Source organism: Falco rusticolus, chromosome 7, assembly GCF_015220075.1.
Source record: "Falco rusticolus isolate bFalRus1 chromosome 7, bFalRus1.pri, whole genome shotgun sequence".
NCBI classification, from domain to species: domain Eukaryota; kingdom Metazoa; phylum Chordata; class Aves; order Falconiformes; family Falconidae; genus Falco; species Falco rusticolus.
Window position 1 is genome coordinate 44,738,668 of NC_051193.1, and position 21,039 is coordinate 44,759,706.

Genomic DNA, 21,039 nt, shown 5'->3' on the forward strand with positions numbered 1-21,039 from the left:
TCAGATAGAAAAGGAATGAATTTCCCTAAATCTTGATGTTGTGGCTGTTTTGTTTTTAATACATAAACATCAATAAGGACTTAGAACACTATCTTCAAATTTGTGCTGAAGAAACTGTTTGGTTCAAGACTGGCTTATTTCAGTGACACATGCTAATGGAAGCAAAACCGAAGTTTATTCTGTTTTAAGGACAGCTGATCAATTGAGACAGGACCTAAAGAAAGGAGTTGGGTTAGCCTCTGATAGTACACTGAAAATGCTTGTGTATTCTCATCCAAAGTAAGGTTTCTATATCATACATGTTTCTGTAGCTTTTCTATATCACAATACCTCTCTATATTTTTTTTCTTGAAGAGATTTCTGTTTCAGCACTACCTTTCCCAGCTTTCCCTGCACACCACTGTGTTTATTGACCGGCACAGGACAAAGTGATTTGTGGACCTACTCATGAATGCCCTTACCTTACCTGGTGATCAACAACACTGACAGTCAGTAACTGGAAACACAAAAATATGTAGACTTTACTTCCAGCTGAAATAGCCTGGAAGTAATGTTTAAATAAACCAAAGTATCAGTTAATAAGATAATGTCGGCAATTAGAATAACTGGATTCCTAGAAATGACCTACTTTTACGTACCTGGTAGCCACAAACTTAAAAAAATCAAGATAGTTAATTCTTGTCAAACTATAATCAAACAGGCCTACCTACAGTTTTACAGGACAGAGAAGAAAGTACGCTAGCAGGAAAAAAAAATGTTGTAACTTTTCACGTCCTATTCATGCCTGGGTTTAGGGGAACAAACCGCTAATACACTGTATTTGCTTTAGATATTGTACTGTCTTGTAGTCCATAAACATTTTCTGCTGGCCATGTCTTTTGTCACTTGTAATTAAAATGTTTAGGCCACCAGAGTGTAGAGGGCCAAGACTAGGTCTTTACTTGGGTGTTTGAATCGCAAAATCTATGTGTCTGTATATTCTATTCAGAATTCAAGAACAAAACCAATACTATTTATCATTATGAACTATTTATCAATATTGCTATATTTTTAATATAACATTTTGCTATATAATATTGCAAATACTATTTATCAATAGGAACTGAGTAGTCTGTATGACAAAAATTAATAAACCCAACCCCAGTAAAAAGTTTTTAGGAACTCACTCCTCTACAGCCACAGAGAGCTCATGGTGCACAAGGGGAATGGCACCAAGAATGCATGTGTGTAGGGAAAAGGACAGTGTAGTCCTGTGGCACCCACTAAGCACAGGACTCCTTACCTTGCCTTAGTTCTCTCTGTTTTGTTTTTTAAAAAATTAACTTACGACAGCAGAAAGAGCAGCCCTTTGCCTTGAGGAAAGAATGGATTGTTCTTCAGAGTTTAGAAGGCAGATATGTACTCTTGTATCTCTATCCCCCTCTTAAAGATAATTATCTTTATCCATGCCAGAAATAGCATAGGCCTCCCCATTCTTGTCTTTATTATCTTTTGTGCTCATGCTATATTTCACCACTTTGGGCCTGGATGGGGATATGTATCCATCTAGGAAAAGTCTACTTACCCTTCCCTGTCTGTATGATTTCCTTTCCTTTCAAGGGGTTATTCAAGACATCAGCTCATACCATCGTTGTTGAAAATCAGCTGTGGTTTAAAGAGCAACCATCTCTGGAGATCAAGTATCCATCATCAGTTTCATTCTTATCAACTAGATCACTTCAAGGTGCTCCTTGAACTATTAAGGTAAGCAAAAAATATGCATGTTTATATTATTTTCTAAAATTTCATAAGTCAGTGAACATTTCACACTCTTCCATGCCTGGCAAGATAGATTGACTGTCTCTGAGTATTTTAAAGAAAGACCGCATCCAAACAGGATGGAAAGAACCGAAGTGCAATCCACAGAATGAAAACTTAGACATCACTCTTTACGCCTATCAAAGAGTACAGGAACTTGTTAGGATTTAAAAAAAAAAAAAGCTGTGAATACCTACTGGACTAAAGCTGTTATACATAAGAAACTGGCACACAGTCTTCACTTTCCTTGGATCAAAACATTCCAACACTCCAGGAACACTGTGTACTAATCAGACCGTAGTAAGAATTTGCCAGAAATCAGTAACAATATCTACGTTTTGTTCATTATTTTTGGGGTGTTGTTGTTGGTATATTTCTATATTTAACAGTGCTAGTCTTTGATACCAACTTAATACAGGTAACCATCTAGCATTCTTGGAGTGTGGTCTAGGTATGCCACTTAGCAAAAGTACAGTGTGTATTCTAAGACTATACAGAATTAATCAATAACCTTCCTGAAACAAGTATCTTAGCCCTGGAGGTATCTGCCTGTTTTCATGAATTCAAGCGAGGCTACAGGATATGGCATAGACACCACATCTAGATTAAAAAGATGAAGTTGTGCAAGATGATTTAAATAGTAAGAGTATCCTATGAGTTTTAAGAAAGCACTAGGAAGCACCAGAAGTCACTTCAGTGAAATGGAAATGTGCATTCACGTGCAAAACTGTGAGTCAAGTGAGGTACAGCTGAAGGAACAGATTTGGTAAAAGATTAGATGGAAGGGGAAGGGAAGAAGTAATACACACCGAAAACAGAAATAGGATGCATGTTTTGTCTGATGTAATAGTGCCTCTTCGGACTGAGTGAGAGGTAGAAATGGTAATTAGATGTGGCTTGAGACATGCTGGGTAACCTGAGCAATGGAAACTAGCAGAAGAGATTAGTTTCCCCAGGGAACACATAGTGTGCATTGGTCTAGCTAGACAGCCTTGCTTCTGCACCTTGCTTGTAGTGCAGCTGCTCCCAGCTGTCAAAGAAAACTTTTTATGATAATCTCTAGGTATATTGCTATTATTACTTTACATATATTGAGGAAAGTATGAACTGACAACTTACTCCTTGGTTAAGGTTTCTTAAGCAGACAAAAGTTTCCTATTCAGCCTAAAAAGTGGTTTTGCTACTGCAGCTGCTGTCCAGTCCAGAATTAGTATGTTGATAGAGATTTTAAATGGCATTTTCTCTGCATATAAAGAAAGTATTTGTCCCATCATATTATCTGAAGATAAGCACTGATCCAAATGTGGCGATATGTTTACCTTTTTCATAGTTATGCCCTGTAGCTTCATATACAGACTAAAAATTGAATCTATCCCTTTTGTAGGAATGAAAAGCCATTGACAGCTGAGGATTGGAGAGCAAATTGATCCAATACCCATGGAAGTTAGTGTTTTTAACCTTTTTATCTATAGTATGGAATGGTAATACAATACAATGCTATGGTTAAGGGGGAAAAGTAATATTAAACCACTAGTTTTAGTTAAATACTTAGCTAAAACAATGACAACTCATATCTAATTCCCTCAGTCATAGATCCTTTGTAAGGATTATTTTATTCTTGAAATCACCAGCATAATCGTCAGGGACTACTGTTACGATGGCAAACTGTGATAATTAAATTCCCATTCTATGAAGTCTAGAGAGGCCTTGCAGGAAACACACAGAGATGCTTGGTAGACAAAACAGCAAGAAAGGTCCTTGGCCAAGGGAGAACAGGTACAGAACTTCCAGTTCCATGACGGTCACTTCTTTTCTTCTACTGAGTGCTAAATTTCAGTGGAAGATTTTCTTAAACCCTCAACCTTTTGTTCTTCTCTTCATTAGCTCCTTAATAATTTTTAAGGCAAACTCCCTTAGGATTACAATGTCTGAACTCTTTTTAGATTAAGAGCTTTTGTTTAACTAAACTTTCCACTTTTCATTAAAACCACTTTGCTCATGTTAATTTAAACCAACCTTTGGAGTATAATAGTGATTACAACCTGATCTTCTGCTCTGCATACTGAACTGGGACACCTGCTCTAGTTCAGAGTGATATAAAGAACTTATACTTGATCAGTTTAAACATGATCTTAAGTCTTTTGAAAGGGGGAGAACTAAACATGCTGATTTGTAAGCACAACTTGCTAAACATTTTAGTCATTTCCATGAAATAACTGAGATATGCTCCAAAGAACTTGAATCAAATGTGAAACTGGTTGTAAAATCAGTGAGGTAGCACTGAAGGAAAATTTATTCTGTAAAAAAATGCAGTTGCCATACAAATATGTTAATTTCCTCTTTCAAGAAATTAACTGTTTTCTAGCTAATATTGTTTCCATGCAAAACAAAGCTGCGTAATCCTTGTGAAATATTTCTAGTCAGAAAAAAACATGTTTTATGTAACACACAGCTCAACTAATTATCTAGCTATACTAGAAAGTCCTCTTTCTAAACATGAAAAGAAGGTGAATGCCTTAAATACTGTAACTTGTGCTTTAACACAAAATCTTGCTCCTGTTTGTGTGCCAGCAAGTCTTATAATCCATGGCGAAGGGAGGTTGGGGGAAAAATCACACCAAAATTGTACCAGAGAAACCTATGATCAAGCCCTTATGCTGAACCAAATTACAGAATTGCCTTTTTTGTTTTAGCTGTGTGTTCAGACTCACCCTGGATATAATCAGACTCATCCCTAGTTGAGCTCTAGAGACTCTAAGTGGAAGAAAAATGTTCAGAGTGGAAGCTTGGTTTCATATACTTAATTTCAGAGCATGCAGAAAGACACTTGTCTTAGGGGTAAGCCTAGGACAGCAGGGTATTTCTTACTAGGACGGTATTCAAATAGCATACGTCATCAGCTGGTGGTGTAAGTCTAGTCAACGGAGCCACTGGCAATTCAGGTAAGTTAAGAATCCTGCCTACAATTCTGTATTTTTCTTTCCCCCCTGCCCTTCTGGAGGATCTGGAGCAATTACCTGCTTTGGAAATTAGAACAGGGAGGTGCAAGTCCCGTATCTTGCTGACAAACTGAACAGCCTTGAGCAAGCAGCCTGGAGAAGCCTCCAAAATGGGATGTACTGTGCTTGTCACTCTAATTAAATGCGAATGGTGTGGACACAAAGCACGAGGTTTCCAAGGCAGCAAAACTAGGAAAAACATGGCAAAATGAGCTGGGCTGCATTCTGCAAGTGGCAACATCAAGCCATTATATTTTGAGGTGAGGGAAATATTTCTGTGTTCTGCTCTGTATTCTTTGAAAGGAGTTTTTTTAAGGAAGAGATAGCAGAAGAAAACAAGATATTGACATAAAGGTCAGGAAGCAAAAGCAGTCTAAGGTGAATTGGCTACTTCCATTTCCCTCCAAGCTCTGTTTAAACAGTTAAGCAAGACCAAAAAAAACCCACCACCAAACAAACCTAGAATTCCCAAGCAGAAAAAAAAAAAACCCAAAACCTAAACACAAGCCCACCAAACAAGCAAAAAAAACCCCAAACCCACAACCCCCCACCCCCAAAAAAAACCCACAACCCCACACCTTATCTACCACCTAGTGACTGTGTTGCTTTGGCTTAGGAGTGTAGTGCTAGATGCTACTGTAATAGAGACAACCCTTGCACTGTACTCACATGTACAATAGATACCAAATGCTGTACAGGTGTCAGAACTGGTTTTGTTCAGCAATTTTCCAGCTGTCAAAGTTACTGAAGACTAGAAAGCCTGATCTACTTACTCTAGCAACTTAATACAGTTTCAAGTAACTTCCCCCTGCCATCCTCCCCCAGTTTATTGCAGTTGAATCATATACCTCAAAATCAGAACAGTTTAAGAATCATGATTTCTGAATGATGGGAACTGACCCTATTGCTACACCTCTTGCCCTGGGTTTGGAGCAAGCATCTTACTGGAATTCTTCTAACAGTGCAAAATGCCTCTTAGGGGAATCCCATGTGACCCATTTAAAATGCCTAAATAGCAATTTTCAATTAAAAATTCTCTCTACCTCCTATTTACTAGCTGCATCTTCAAAGATAGCTTTGTATGCAACTAAATAATTCATCGATTTTTAGTATACAATAGAACTTTTAAAAATACAGAAGTGGTAGTATACTTTCTACCTAGACATTCAGAGTCTTCACTGGGACTTACCAGAAAGTGCAAATATAGATTAATCTATCACAGTCTTAAGTTCTAGTTGTTTCTTTAAATGCTAATTTTACAAAGGCTTTAATTCCCCATATGGAGGCACTAAGCACCAGCCCATTTTGTTCCTGGCAAAACTGGAGGAAAGCTTACTTCAAATTTCTAATTAAAATTCTTTCTTGCTGCCTAAGGAGCCCTGATGAGATTCCTCAGGGTAGTTGGATGGGTTTGTGATTGAATTACAACTGGCCCGATTGCGTGAATATTTCATTTAAATGTTGTGAACTGAAAACATCAATTAATGACAACCTGAATAATAAAAAGCACTACTTTACCTTCAATCCTGTCTTCTCCCACAGTTGATTCAAATTAGATGCTTAGTCACTGGGAGAAAAAACAAAACACAAACCAACCCAGAAACAAAAAGCCAAGCAGGAGTCACTACGTGGGAAGAAGAGGTGACTGAAGTCAGAAACACTTTGCCTGGAGATGGTTGTGTATGCAACATCGTTGGAGAACTGCCCTCATGAAGTGTGGCCATGCTCCTGATCTGCCATTTATTCAATATCCTACATTACTTCTGTTTCTGTCCAATCTCACTTAAGGTAATTTCAGTCTATCTTCACATCTTTTATTTATCATTATCATTGCCTTTTTGGTTTTTTGTGGTGGTTTTTTGGTTGTTTGTTTTTTTTTTTTTTTTTTTTTTTTTTTACTAGAGAACCACCTTGCCTGTAGGTTCATTGGGGAACATATGCTAATCTGGTTAAAAATTCTGAATCATCAGATTGGCCAAACTCTTCCAGTCCTAGGCATGAGCTTTTGGTGAATTGCCCACACTTACAAGTGAACGTTTTAGCTAGGGTGATTAGGAGCAATCCATCTGTGTCTGATTCCCTGGCTGGATTATAGGTGTCTCCTAAAATACACAGTCATATGAGCTGCTACTTGGAGTGAAAATACAAGAGTCTGGGAAGTCTTAAAGTAAAACTAAATGCTGAGGGTTGATAAACTGATAAAGATGCAGTTTCTTCTGATTGGTGCTGGAAATCCACAATTGATGACTTTGACAGGTTCTGTGTGCACCCTGCCTGCAGGGAGTCTGCTCCTTTTGGTTTTTGTAGCTTTGTCAAAGTAGTAAAATTAAAAGGCTCATGACAATTGGTCTAAATCTGGCCCAAGTTCTGCTGTTCCCAAACTGTTCTTAATAGTTGATGACTGATAGGACCTTGACAACTTGAAGAAAATAATTTTATTAATGATAACTTTATTGTTAATTATTAGTGATCCACAAGTTTAAATTGTCAACTTGATTGTCATAACAGCACAGTGACTAAATCAGGATAAGTTTTAGTAGGATTAAGGTGTTCCTATAATAGAGTTTTCAATGACTGTATCGATATCCCTAGATCAGAATAAAAACCTTCCTTGTGTTCCTACATCAGGAACAGGTCAAATGAAGCTAGCAGAGCTATACCGGGGAAACAAAAACAAAAACAGAAACCAGAGCCAGTGAAAAAGACAGGAAATAAACCCACAACTTAATTAGTCTTCTGCAGCAGCCATGGTGATTTCCTACGTAAAAATGCAGTCAGCACAAAGCACTGCGTGAGGATCAATATTACAAGCCTCACATGCAAGGATATAGGCTTATTCTGGCAGCTGCAAACTGTTCTGGTGCTGTCACCTGTCAGCCACGGAAGAACGCCTTTCACTTTGTCTTAGTAGTGTACCATCTCACGGGCTGATTCTTCCACAGAAACATGACCCCCCCCTACTTAATTTCAGTACTCCTCAAATTAATTTTCAGCTGGAAATACACCAAAATTGCACTTAATTATTTACTGATGCCATTCTGCTAGATTTTGGGGCTTCCTTCTTTGTGGCAAAATTCTGTAGATTACAGCAAATAGTCATAACATAATCTATATTTATATATAATTATAGTAATATAATTTAGCAAATACAATTTGAAACATATTCTGCATATGACTTCCTAAATTTAGTGTTTTTTTCTTTTTCTACAGGATAAACGTCACAATTAGAGTGTTTATAAAGCATTTCCTCCCTTGTACAGTTTTTCCTTTGTTTTTGAGCTACTATCCTCACACTAGGAGCAGTTTTCTCAAATCTATTCTGCCTGAATTTCTCATTCTATTTTTAGTTCCAAATAAATCCAAATCTGAAAGCAAAACTCAGCTGAAAAAACATATGATTTGGATTTAAGAAAATCTCTTCACAAGAAACCTTATGGTTTGATGATGTTTTGGTGCAAGTCTGTGAGCTGATCTCGGTACTGCTGGGAGTAAACCACAAATTTAGTCTTAGATGCTGGAAAAAAACCCAAACCTGAATTGATAACCTGGAAACTGTAATTCAGACCAAAATCTCACACAAGTTGCTTCTATGTGTCAGTGGCCTAAGCAACATATTTCTAATCACCCTTCAATGGTAACTCTGATCTCAAAATTCCACCAATACTGAAAACAATCAGACTGGATTTGGATTCTAGACTACAGTCATCTGCAGAACAACCTTTAGGAAATGTTTAGACATGGATCCATTTTTATTTCAAACTGTTTGCATTTCTAAGAATATATCTGAGAATCAGTTTGGTTCAAGCCAGGCTTTGGCTTCTAGGGAAATGAGGCGGAAATACAGGCAGGAGTTTAATTGTTTTTTAATAAGGAAAATACTTGGCTTTAAATTCCTTCAAAAGTGCATGGGCACAAATTTTATGTCAAACTTGGTATTTGAGCTGTCTGCGATAATTAGTGGCTCAGTCTGAGTGAAGATTCAGTGTCAGATCATTGCCTCTGCATGCACTGATGTCAGTCAAAGTACCATCTTGACTGTACATTCAGATTATGTAATTTTTTTTGGTAAATGGGGTGATTTTTGGGGGGGTGTGTGTGCTGGTTTTTTTTTTTTAACTTCCAAGAATTACTGACTTTGTAAGAAATATTTTAATGGGACTAAGAGAAACATTGTATTAAGTCTGCATCTTTTTAAATATAGTTGCCCTAGACAAGATAATAAATTCCTCAATAAGAAAAGTGCCTCTTAAGAAGAGTTGTTGCTTTATTGACAAAGAATTTTATCTCCATGCCTCAGTGGAGATCATGGAGTAACACTGGTCAGTGAAGTTACGTGGGTTACAAGGAGTGGAGTAGGCAAGGTGGAAAATCTAGAGATACTTACCTTCCATTCCTGGAAATCACGCTGCCATCAATACCAAACTAAATTTTGCTAGCCTGTAGATGGGCTCATATGCAAAGAGGCAAAATTATTTTTCTGCCTACATGATGAAAAGCCTGGAAAATGCACACTCAGAAATTATGAAACACTCCTCAAAGTGCACCATACATTTTAGTTGTACTGCAGAACTGTTTTACTGAGTCCAAATCCCCCACCTCCACATTACGTTTTTGTTCCCTGTGGGATTAGATATGACCTTAAAAAACATGCTGAACAGCAGTGTAAGACTAAAACCTTATTTCTAGAGAAACTGGCTTAAAGATTTGCCAACTTTGTTTTTCATATGGAAAACATTTTCGTGAATCTTTTTATTTAAGCTATTTCAAAGAAGTTTCATTTTGGAAACACAGGAGAAACATTAAAAGCATCCTGTTTGACATTGTTGAGAGTAGAACATTTTGATTTTGGTCCAAAATAACATGTCTAAAACTAATTTTAAAACTTCTAGAAAATTCATAAGGGGTCAAATTAGGGTGACATATTTTCATTTTAAACCAAAATAATTTTGTCACCCAAAACCTCAGCTTTCCTACATGAATTTCACTTTATAGGAAACCTAAATTCCTCCTTTTGTTTGAAAATTTAAGAAAATTTATTCTTTAAAAGTCACAAACCCCACTAAACAGAAAGCCTGTAGTTCATTCCCATTTCTTATATAACAAAAGCTGCCGCATTTATGGCATTAGATTACCGTTTCAAAAGCCTACAACAACCACAAATTTAATATAAATCATCATTTTAATGATTACTCATCAGCAAATTCTGTAAAAGATACATTTTTTTAAACCTTCAAACTTCTCACATCATTCTAGGTATTAAATATTCTGATTATTTTATAGCTGAATTTAGAATTCTCAGAACTGCCAAATATGCAGACCCAGGATTACTCTAGAAAGTGTCTCCAGTTTTACATGACTGCATCCCTTTATCTAGACAGTTTAACTCTATTGCTGCCAGAAAAGAAAATTTGTTTGTCTGCATAGGCAGCCTGTAGGTTGCGGGTACAAAAAGAGTGCAAGATGTACAGCCTCCTCTGTCTTACATGCAGTGGGCTCACAGCTCATTAGAGTTTAGATTGTAGCATTTTTATTTGTAGAAATGAGTCAGAGCCAGCTGTATTTCCAGAGACTAGTTTGAAGTTCTAGTGCCAACTTAATCTGTCTTTTCACTGTAGAAATAGTAAAACTAGGCAAACTGAATGTAAAAATCACATAGTGATTATCATAACTTACAAAAGCAAGTTACACTAAGCTTTTGTTCACTTTTTATAAAGGGATACAAGAGTCGTCACTTAAGGAATGTGTGATGACTGACTTTTTTAAAATAAAAAACTAGTTAGTTTTTCATCCTATGTCAAATGCTGAGGTCTCAAGGCTGTAATGTAAACAAAGTTTCTATTTCATTATCACGTAGATTCACACAGGGACCCAACTATTTAAATACCCCTTTAAACACATAAACCCACAATTTAGATCCTCAACACCCCTGCTCAGCTTCCACCCTGGAGAGAACTGAACTTGTGTGGCACTTTGTGTTTTCCACTAGACAGGCACAGTACAGCACAGCCCGAGTCCTGGTGACGATCAAGGTGCCTGGTCATTTTCCACCCTAGGCATTTCTCTTCCTAACTTGAGAAATGATCCAATGATACGTTTGTGGTTCAAGTACTCCAGCTGCCTTTGACTTCCCAGGAAATACGTGCTGTCTGGAATGTTCACCTTTTCTCCAGTATCTCCATCACTGAGGTACTCGCTCATCTGCATGATTTGGTGAACAGAACTGGCCACCTTTCTTAAAAGAGAAGGTACTAATCATTAGCCTGCAGCTTTTCTCCCTCTGTGGCCCAGCAGCTATGAAAGTCAGCATGTTTCACCTGTGTCCCATTCTTAAGACAATTTCTATTCATAACCTCTCCCTTACTAGCCCCTCCTCAAGGCATGCAGCCCTGTGCCAGTGTGCAAGGTCAATCCTTGCTCTGGAGGCACCTGGGACAGTACCTAAAGTGGGGTGTCAGCAAGGACTGGGTTTTGCAGCTGTGCCCTACATCTCTTCTGTGCCATGGTCTTTCAACAGCATAGCCGATTTACTTGTTTTATACACAGAACAGCTTTCGACAGGACAGAGACACTGGATGGGAAAAGGTGAGTCTTCTGCTCCTCAGTCACATGAAGGCCATCTGTAAAATATCTACTTCAAACCTCACTGACTTCAATTTGCCAGCTGCAAAACACTCCTGAACACTGTTGTAGAAGACTAAAAGCCACAAAACATTGTGTCATAACAACCCCCAGTTCCTAGCCACCTGCAAAAGGAGTGACAGCATCCAGATAGATCAAGGAACGTAGATTTGACCATTACCTGTTAGGATGCAAATCACTAAGCAAGCTTGGCAAAACTGCTGTTTGTCCCTATTCTCATGAAATACGGACATTGTTATATTCTATTTAATATGTCTCCTCAGACATACTGTAGCTGTAATGCATTTGACACAACCTATTAAATAAATCAACATTTGGAATTTCCCCAGGTAGGGATTCTTTTTCCTCATAATTACTATAGGAATCAGTTTTACAGGTTAAATTGTACTTACATGGATTTCATTGTTTAATAAAGGGACGCCTTTCAATTTCAGCTTCCATAATGGTACTTAATTTTATATATTCTTGCTTAGAAGTATAAGAGCCGAAAAGAAAACACATTTACGTGCTAGAGTGCCTTTCCTAAAACTACCAAATTGATGTTTTTAGACAAGAGTAGTGAAATCGTATCCTGAGGGCAAGCAAACTATGTTTCAGTGTTTTGTTGATTTTCAGAAGAGGCAGAAAACAGCAGATCACAATGCACAACACTTCCCGAATTACCTTAATGTTTAGATTATGTGGATTCTGTATGAAAGGCTGTCATGTACCTTACATGCTTCAAATTGACTGCTATGTGAACAGCTGAGTATTTCCGATGAGATATTTCAAAACCTGGAGTTCATTAAAAAACCCTCCGATCAACTCCCCTCCCACCCCAATCCTAATCAAAAAGACCCAAACCCACTGAAACCGCACTGACTCTGAAACAGTGACCTGCCCCTCTGACTATGAATAAATTGCTTTCTCAGTATGCTGTTCTGCAGTTTTCACTTTAAAAAAAAAAGACTGGAGCATTTCCAAACAGCTTTTCAATTATAACAGAATTCTTAGTCTGGCAACTTATAGACTGTAGGTTAAGAAACCACATTTATTACTGAAGACCTGAGAATGCAGCAATTAAGTGGCACAATGGAATCGTAACTAGATGAAATCTCAGATCAGGTTACATGCACACAACTGTGTTCCTGCTCCCATACACACAACACACACACCTGACATAGCCAAGTAAATTTGCTCCATGCCACAGCAGCTGTGAGCAAGAGTATTTCCAGGAAAACTGGGAAATCAATACCATAGCATACACTGATCACGGACACGGTTGTTTTCCACTTACAACATTCGTATCTTGCTGAGTCACCCATGAAGCACTGATGTAACTGGGAAACAAGTATGAACTTCTGACTAGTCCAGCAGTCTCAGGAATCCAGAACTCTGTTTGGTTTTTTATTATCATTAATTTTATTTATTATAGTAGCTGTGTCAGAGCTGACCAGAATCGGGGCACCCCTTTTTGCTGAGCACTTTAAGACAGCATAGCTGAGGCAATTTCTGTGTGGGGAAACTCAGGAAAGCACCAAACTGAATTTCCAGAGCTTTGCATTTAATACATACTGGACCCCGCTATAGACAATCACTTTGAAATAAGCTTATTTTCATTCCATTGACTCGGCTCAAGTGTAATATTGAAGTATCTGCCAGTATGTTATAGCCACAAATATTCTCATGAAAGTACAGCATATATAAATCAAGTTTCTTCCCAAATACAGCCTTTGGTTACAGCCTTGGGATTGTTACCACATTTCAAATGAAGTACAAGTCATAGGAATTTGTGGTTTGTTTGTTTGGTTTTTTTCCTTCTGCCCCTTCCCCCCTCCCCTGCCCCCCACCTCCCCATTAAAAACCAGCAGCACTAGGGTTTTGTTGCTGACACAGCTCTTGGGTACATACTATTTTGCCAGTTTTTAACCAACAAAACACCGTGCTAGCAACAGTTTGCAGTACAAATTGGGTCTGTCATTTAAAACACACAAACGTCCCTTTTTAAATACACTTAGAAAAAGAAGAGAACAAAAGGAAAGGCACAAAGGACTATGGTTGCAAATGGGGCAAGCTGTTACATTGGGTACCGCTACAATTTTCCTTTTCTCTGATACTATACGTCCCTGTGACATCCATTTTCATCCTTTTTGCTAGTGACCACACAGCACGACACAAACTGAAACCTGTCATCTTGCTGCTACAGTTCTGGCAGGAGCACACATTGTGTCACACTTCTCCGCAATGTTTGACATTCTCAGAACATATCTTTCCCTCACAGGCAGCATAGAAAATAAGATGTCCCACCTGAAACTTAGTATTGAAATAGAAATTTTCTTTCTCCATATAGGAACACAAGTTCAAACGTGCCCAATCCCAAGTGAATCCAGTTCTTCTTTCAATGTACCCCAAGTTTCAGGATATTCATTGGAATCTCAGCATCTCCTGTAGAAGTTCTTTCACTTGCCATAAAATACTGAAATGGGGACTGACAAACAACGGGGTCTTCCAAACAAGTCTTCCAACAACCACTCTAGAGAGTAATAGTCTTGACTTGCTGAATCTTGTGAAATCAAACTAGAGAGGCAGAGATTTAGCCAGTGACTACAAAACTTTTTGGGGCAGGATACTGTCTCCTGAGCAGTACAACTAACTTTGTATGGAGTTAAGCAAAAGGAAAAAAAATATATTTATTTTGGTGTCTCACCAACCATATGTGTGTTTTAAGTATTAGCTGTTAAGTGTAAGTGAGGCACTGGTGCCCATCTTTCCTTTAGAAGAGAGGTCAAAGCTATGAAGCTGAATGGGATATTTCCCTGAACCCTGAAGTTAGATGCTTGGGTCTGGAAAAAATAGTTCAAGAAACCATGCTTAGAAAGATTCCTGGTGAATTTTCTGATTTGTGTGAATTCCATCAGTATTCTGCCTTTCTATACGATAGCCTGAAAGTTACCCTGAGCTTTCAATAGGCTTATGTTAAAAAAAAATTAAGATCCCACAATCACTGTATATGACATATAGGTCACTAAGTATAATTCTAAAGACAGAGCTGTGCAAACAGTGTTTCCCAACATTTGCATTTACCGATGCAAACCATAGGTAAAGAAAGAAAGAAAAAAAACAATCAAAATCCTGATTTTGTTTTTCCACAGTGCAGAGCATGATTTCTTGCTATTTCATTTGGTTCAAGCTTGGTTGCTTTTGTTATTCAAAGGTGCTGGACAAGCTCAGCAGCCAAAGAACATGGGAAGAAGTTAGTTTTGCAATTCTTATTTGACCTGAAAAAGAACTGAACCTGATATCTGATGGAGAATATTTGTTTTAAAGACAATTTTTTTTAAAGCACAAAATCCTCACCAAGTGTAAGGCAGCATAGCCCCTCTGCAGTAATTGTGCATTTGTGCCATCTGAGACTACTGACTTTTGTGCTTTTTTTCTGGGCTTCACCCCTCCCCACCTTCTATCATGAAGGCTGCATTGCTACAAGTGTCAGTTAAGACCCCATGAGATACAGGATGTCTCATTACATTTAAAATCCAGTTTAATCTTAGAATATAGATGGAGGATGAACCCAAAGGTTTTTTTGCTTCTTTTAAATTCACTAGGGGACTGCATAATTCCACAAACATTTGAACAATGATGATCTATAAAAGGACAAGGAGGGGAACCCAACCTTTTTTTGCTTTAATTCCTCTACTTCCGAGCACTGTTTTGAGATATCGAGGCTTAAAGTGAGAAACATACATCAAGATTTATTTGCATTTAAACTGCACTGATTTTTCCATGTCAAATCTGACAAAGCTGAGGGCACGAGAAGAGCAATATTTCACACAAAATACTCATAGCTTCCCAAATTTACTAAAAGCTCTGAGGAATTCTAAATGACTGGGTCTTGTTTAGCCCATGGAGACACAAACTCATCAATTCTGCTGTCATACATGGTACATCATTTTCTTCAGCTTCTACAAACACACCTGCTTTAATCAGGATCCTTCCCTCTCAAACAGGAGATTTTTGTTATCTCTTGGATATGCAGCTAATACACACTCTGTGTCCCCCTCCCCCCTTAAAAGCAGTATTAGTTCTCTGTCTCAAAGAAATGGTTAAATCAAAACTGTCTATCCTAAGCAGCAAATAGAATAGCAGAAGCTCTTTGTTTTCAAACTAATTTGCACTAGTAAAGTCAACCATTCCTTTCTCTGGTGTCTTAATTAAAAGTCTTAATCCCTCTGATTTCACACTAGAAAAAGGAGGAATGTGGTAGTGGGACATGAGCATATTTATTTTACACAGGCACACATGATTTAGAAAGTCCATTTTACACACAGTATTAGTGTTAGTGGCATATGTTCTTGCTAATGATAATTCCAGCCTTTTGCTGGAATATTTAACCATACTCAAATATAGTTTTAGATCAAGGATCCAAAGTCCCCTGCCCAAACACATTGGCCTGGGTTATGATCTGGATCTGTAGCCTAATTTCATAGCTACAAACAGCCTGTTGATACCTTAACCACTTTAACAAATCCATAGATGACAGTACTGAGCTGCACATAGCACCTGCCACTGGTAGACTTCCATAATCATCACCCTTAAAGGGAAAACTTCTCAAAATGAGCCAGAAAAGAAATTTTGTAAGACACTTACTACATTTTAGCAGAGAGTAATGCTCCATATTTGCATCACACTGTACATTGTAATATGATTAATGTTCTTTTATATCCAGTGTCTGAACATAGTTTCATGTAACAAGGTTTCCTGAATGTTTTTCGTCTCATTACTACATATTTCAACCCCAGCTAGAGAAACATTTAGATAATGACCCTTAGTCAAAAGTCTTTGTATTCTTCTGCAGGATTACATCTATTAGACTCTGTTAATCTAAACCTGAATGTGTAATTACAGTTCTGTGGAGTAGGGAGCAGATGCTTCTGCCCCAGCAAAATCCTGCTCAACCTTTAGAACATGCTAATGTACACCAATTTATAGACAGATCAAAATGTGTTATGTGGGATCACCAGACAATTAGCTCGCAGCATGAAATAAATGTAGAGTTAAAAAGGTGTTTGAAAATGTTTTTTGCCCGTAAGTACATAAATCATGGTTATCTGAAATGAAAATGAGGGGGAGAAAGAAAGAAAGAAGTCTATAAATTCAAGAATATACACATAAAAAAATTAGAATACTATAAGAACCAGAGGACCTACCATCAAACCTACTTCAGTTGTAACCTTCTCCTGGTTTCTCCAGTCACTGCAATTACCAGGAAGAAAACTATGCTTAGTGTATACTTCTGCTTTATGGCACACAACACCCTCCTGAAGGCATTTTTTGGATTATGAGATGAGGCATGTGGCAGCACTGCTTCCAACAGCTTTTGGCAAGTTTAACATACTCCTTTCTAGAAAATGTGCTCATGACCACACTGTCATCTTTTAGGTATAATCCAGAGCATAGGGAGGCTGCCTTTATCACTTTGCTAAGGGTAGCCAGTGTTTACCAGGCATAGATCCATTTCCAGAATTTGCTCATTAAGGCCACTTCATGCCTGAATTCAAAGACTAAAAGCTACTCCACACTTATCAGAAGCTCTCCTTAAACTGATACAATTGAATGCTAGTCAAGGGCTTTCATAGATATACACTGTTAAAAAATCAAGAATAGTTAAATGAAGTGTAGAAGAGATACAAATTCAATTCATTCAGAAATGAAGTGCTGAAAAAGTACCTATTAAAGCAGCTAAGTAATGCAAATGCCTAGAGAGTATGTTAGCAGACACCCCAATCTGACTTTACTCTCACTGAATGTTCACTGTTGCAGAAGAATCATTTTCCTTTTGTCAAGTCAGAAGTTTCTGTATAAAATGTCATCTAAATTAAACACTGCAAAAGAAATGTCACCGACAGCTTTTAAAGACAAAATGCATGGGAATCCTCCGAGTTGATTCTTACGCTGAGAGGTGGGGAGAGAAAGAGACTGTGGCAGGGATCAAAGAGAGGTTTAATACAGCATTGTATGTCTTCAGTGGTTACTCAGTTTTAACTACACTTTTGCAAGATTCTGCAATATAAATTTAATTTCCCAAGAAAAGCCTGTTTTTCTAACTGGTTCATGATTACCAAAGGAAGAGGTGTCTAAGCCCACAAACAGATGTTGCTCAACTGCCTCAGCTTTTTGTTTGATACAGAAAAATAGAAGTGTGACTCAATAGTTATATCCTATGGAATTAATAAGAGGATTTTATATAGATGCTTTAAAACTACAAAACTGAAGAAAGCAGCAAAATACAGCACTCAGAAAGCTGAAGGTTTTTTTAAGTTGTCAATTAATAGGAAGAGCGGCTGGTGAGACCATTTTCAGCTTGTCTAGCAATATTTGCAACTATTTAGAAAGGAAAAGCAGGTGAAGAATGCATGGGGGAGAGGTTATAAAAGTTACAGCTGTATTAAAGTCCTTCATCCAATTAAGCATATAAACTGGTGTTGCAGGTTTTACCTGCAAAAGTTTGTTTAATATCAAGAGATCAAAAAGAATGTTATTGTGAAGTAACTCTCCCCACCACCACCCCAAAACATGACTATTTCTCTGCAAAACTGAGCAGTCTTGTACAATTTTCTTAGCTGTCATTTCAGCTCAGAAGGAATGAGTTTGCTCTCTCCCTTCTGACACTCTCCTAGTCTCAGCTATTCAAACTTCTGAAAAGCAACTAGATAAAATGAACAAAGTGCAAACAAAACATGGCACCCACTCCTCCTTCGTCCTACAAATTAGTACATGCCAGGATCCACCATCCCAAACACCTGCCCTACATATTTTTTCAGAAGCCGCTTAGTACTACCCGTCATCCAAAGCCACAGAGAAATCGCTCAAAAACTTGTTCTGCTTGACCTCCTTGAATCAGTTCCTCTCATATTATCTGCTGCCTCTTGCTAAATTATTTGACCTAAGCTTTTGAACCGGTCACTTAGCATTTTGTCCTTATGGTATTTTTGATAAGGATTTCCTCTCTGTCTTGAAAATGAATTAATAAAGTTGTGACCAAGTTTCATTCCTAATCTATTAAATCCTTCTTTCTTTTCTTCTAGGGGACTTGGATACAAGCAGAAACTAGTCCATCCTGAGCTTAAAACTTACATATACCCCCTGAGATAGATTCTTTTTTCCCCTTCCAGTTATTCAAAGCTGTATTCAAATCTTATATTTCCAGCTTCAGTTTTAATTTGGATTGACAATAACAATCTTTCCTGAGTTCTTTGACCTTTCCCCTCCAGGAACTTATCCTAGTTATCTCCCAGGGAATACAAGGGACAGGCCATTACAGAGCTGGGACAAAGTGCTCCATTAGAGTTCAGTGCCTGAATCAGCAGTATGCCAGCTTAACGAGCTGACACAAATTATTGTGCCTTTCTGGAAACAAGTGGACTTCTTGTCTCAGGAGACCAATATGAAGTGACATATTGAGGCAAGCACTGGCATTTCCATCATCACTGTTGCCAGGGCTTAAGCTTAAGGACAAGCCTACCGCTGATCTAAACAGCATGCAGCATCAGTACATAAAGCCATAAGAAAATTGCCAGGTCATAGCAGTGAGGCATCACTTTGACTCTCTGAGAGCCGTGGGTTAAAATGACTCAAGGAAGCTTTAAAAAGAAATTGCATTTGTTACATAAACCTTTATATGGGGCTCTGTGTCTTCTCCCAGCACAGGGCTGGCAGCAGGAATAAAGCCTGGGAAATGGATACCAGGAAACAAAAAAGGAAACCCAGTCATTTTCACCATTTTCATGCCTGCTTGCCTTCTTCCCACCCCCTCCACCACCTACTTCTGTACATATCTTGGTCCAAGTAGAGCTATGGTAACAGAGAAAGAAACATATATTTCTGGATTAATAACCCTGTCCCACCATTTCAATCCAGTGTCTAATACTAACCTACTAGACACTGAGAACCTGGTACAACATCCTATGGGTATCCCATTGAGCACAAGCTGTTGTATCAGGTCTAACATAAAAGGAAGTTCACTTCAGTGTGACAGCAATGGGAGATATCAATGTGCTGCAGGTATTCAGGTTACCTTAAGGGCTCTATGACCTCCTTGTGCCAAAATCTCCCTTTAAAGTAAAGCAGCTTTGTAGACAAATAGGCAGTTTGTATCAGTTTGACCCACTTTGGGTTTATGCCAGTGTGCCTCCACTAGTAGGACAGAACATAGAGAAATGGAAGGAAGAGATGGAAAACTTACCAAAACATGACCTAATTTATTTTTTTAACATTGACTCTGAAATGGTTTTAAGGTTATTCCTTTTTCCTCTACCCTTATTGTCCCACCTTACTTCACACAGAGAAACACACAACACCAGAACACAGAGGTTCTGCCTGACAGCTCACTGTGCACAGCCACACCAATAAATAAAAAAATCCCTGCAGCCCAACAAACAGCAGTCAACTAAGGTGACTGGAGTAGAGAAGCACTCTTACTGCAAAGAAATACATATTATTACTAGCTTTGAGTAATGCCTTTGTGGCTTGCAACAAGTGTGGTCCCCATTGTGCAACACTTTGCCCCCAGCAGCATCTTTGGTCTCCTACCTTCCTCATTTTTGGTCATTTGGCGAGACATGAGCAAGGAGGATGCTGATCCACTGAGCAATGGGGCAACTGAACAATTTTTACTCATCATCTCTGTCTTTGGCCATTTCAGTTCTCAATAGATGCTGCCAGCAGACAAGAAGGCAATTTGAGAAGTAAGCTACAGCCTGTCTTGGGTAAACACAGGAAAAGAACGCTACGTTTTAGGAGTCCAGTCTGAATTCAACTCAGAGCAAAAACGTATTTCACTGCAGTCTACTGCAGTTCATTCTGGTACCACAAACCCTCCTGGAACAGGCCACTGTCCTCCTGGTGTACTCCTGTTCATGCCTGCGTGGCTTTTGTTCTGTAGCTAGTGGGAAGTTAGTCTTTTGCTAAATAGCAAAATTATTCTGTGCTGTTCTCCTCGGTCCCTGCTGTCTCACTAGGTGGTGGCTCTCCAGCACTTCTCTCAAAGCATAAGACAGTAATTCCTCATTTTAAATTATGTTTGTCTCAGTTTTTTAAGTGTGGTTGTTACTGTACTGTGAGCATACATAATACTTCGCAGACTAGGGGAAAAGAATTGTCTGTCCTGTCTGGCATATATCAAAAAATTCAAAGTGTGCTAAACAGAATACCTGTTGAAACAAGGGAAGACAGAGCTGTACTTGATTTCAGTTCAGCTTTTCCTCATACCTGCAGCTGCACAATGCTGCAATTCAGCTGTATCCCACTGTGCAAAGAAAGGATTTACTGACACAGAACAACTGAGTATTCAATATCTGCACATCACCTGGTCTTAAATAACCCAGCTGGGGTATCAGAAGCAGCTTACATCTGTTAGCTCAGCACTCTACACAGACCATTGTACTCTGCTTAGCAGGCAGAGCACAGCACAGCACTAGCACAGCTATGCTGCTGGTACCAGCACAGGTAGCTCTGCTTGACCCCTCACTGTGCTATACCTAACATGCTTCAGTCACAAAGTTTGATGCATAATGGAATTAACCAGGCGTAAGTGAAGCTCAGATGGTTATACTGGTCCAGGACCGGC

The 21,039-nt window shown here is 38.4% G+C and overlaps 1 long non-coding RNA gene across 3 annotated transcripts in view; it reads left to right on the plus strand.

Annotated features, from left to right (window-relative positions):
* The window catches only part of LOC119151750, a 56,193-nt gene that overhangs the window by 29,512 nt on the left and 5,642 nt on the right, over positions 1–21,039 (plus strand). For all 3 annotated transcript variants that reach the window (XR_005105530.1, XR_005105532.1, XR_005105531.1), the window contains exons 2-3: positions 1,600–1,743; positions 6,339–6,584. This is a non-coding gene — a long non-coding RNA (uncharacterized LOC119151750). The remainder of the gene's footprint in view (positions 1–1,599; positions 1,744–6,338; positions 6,585–21,039) is intronic.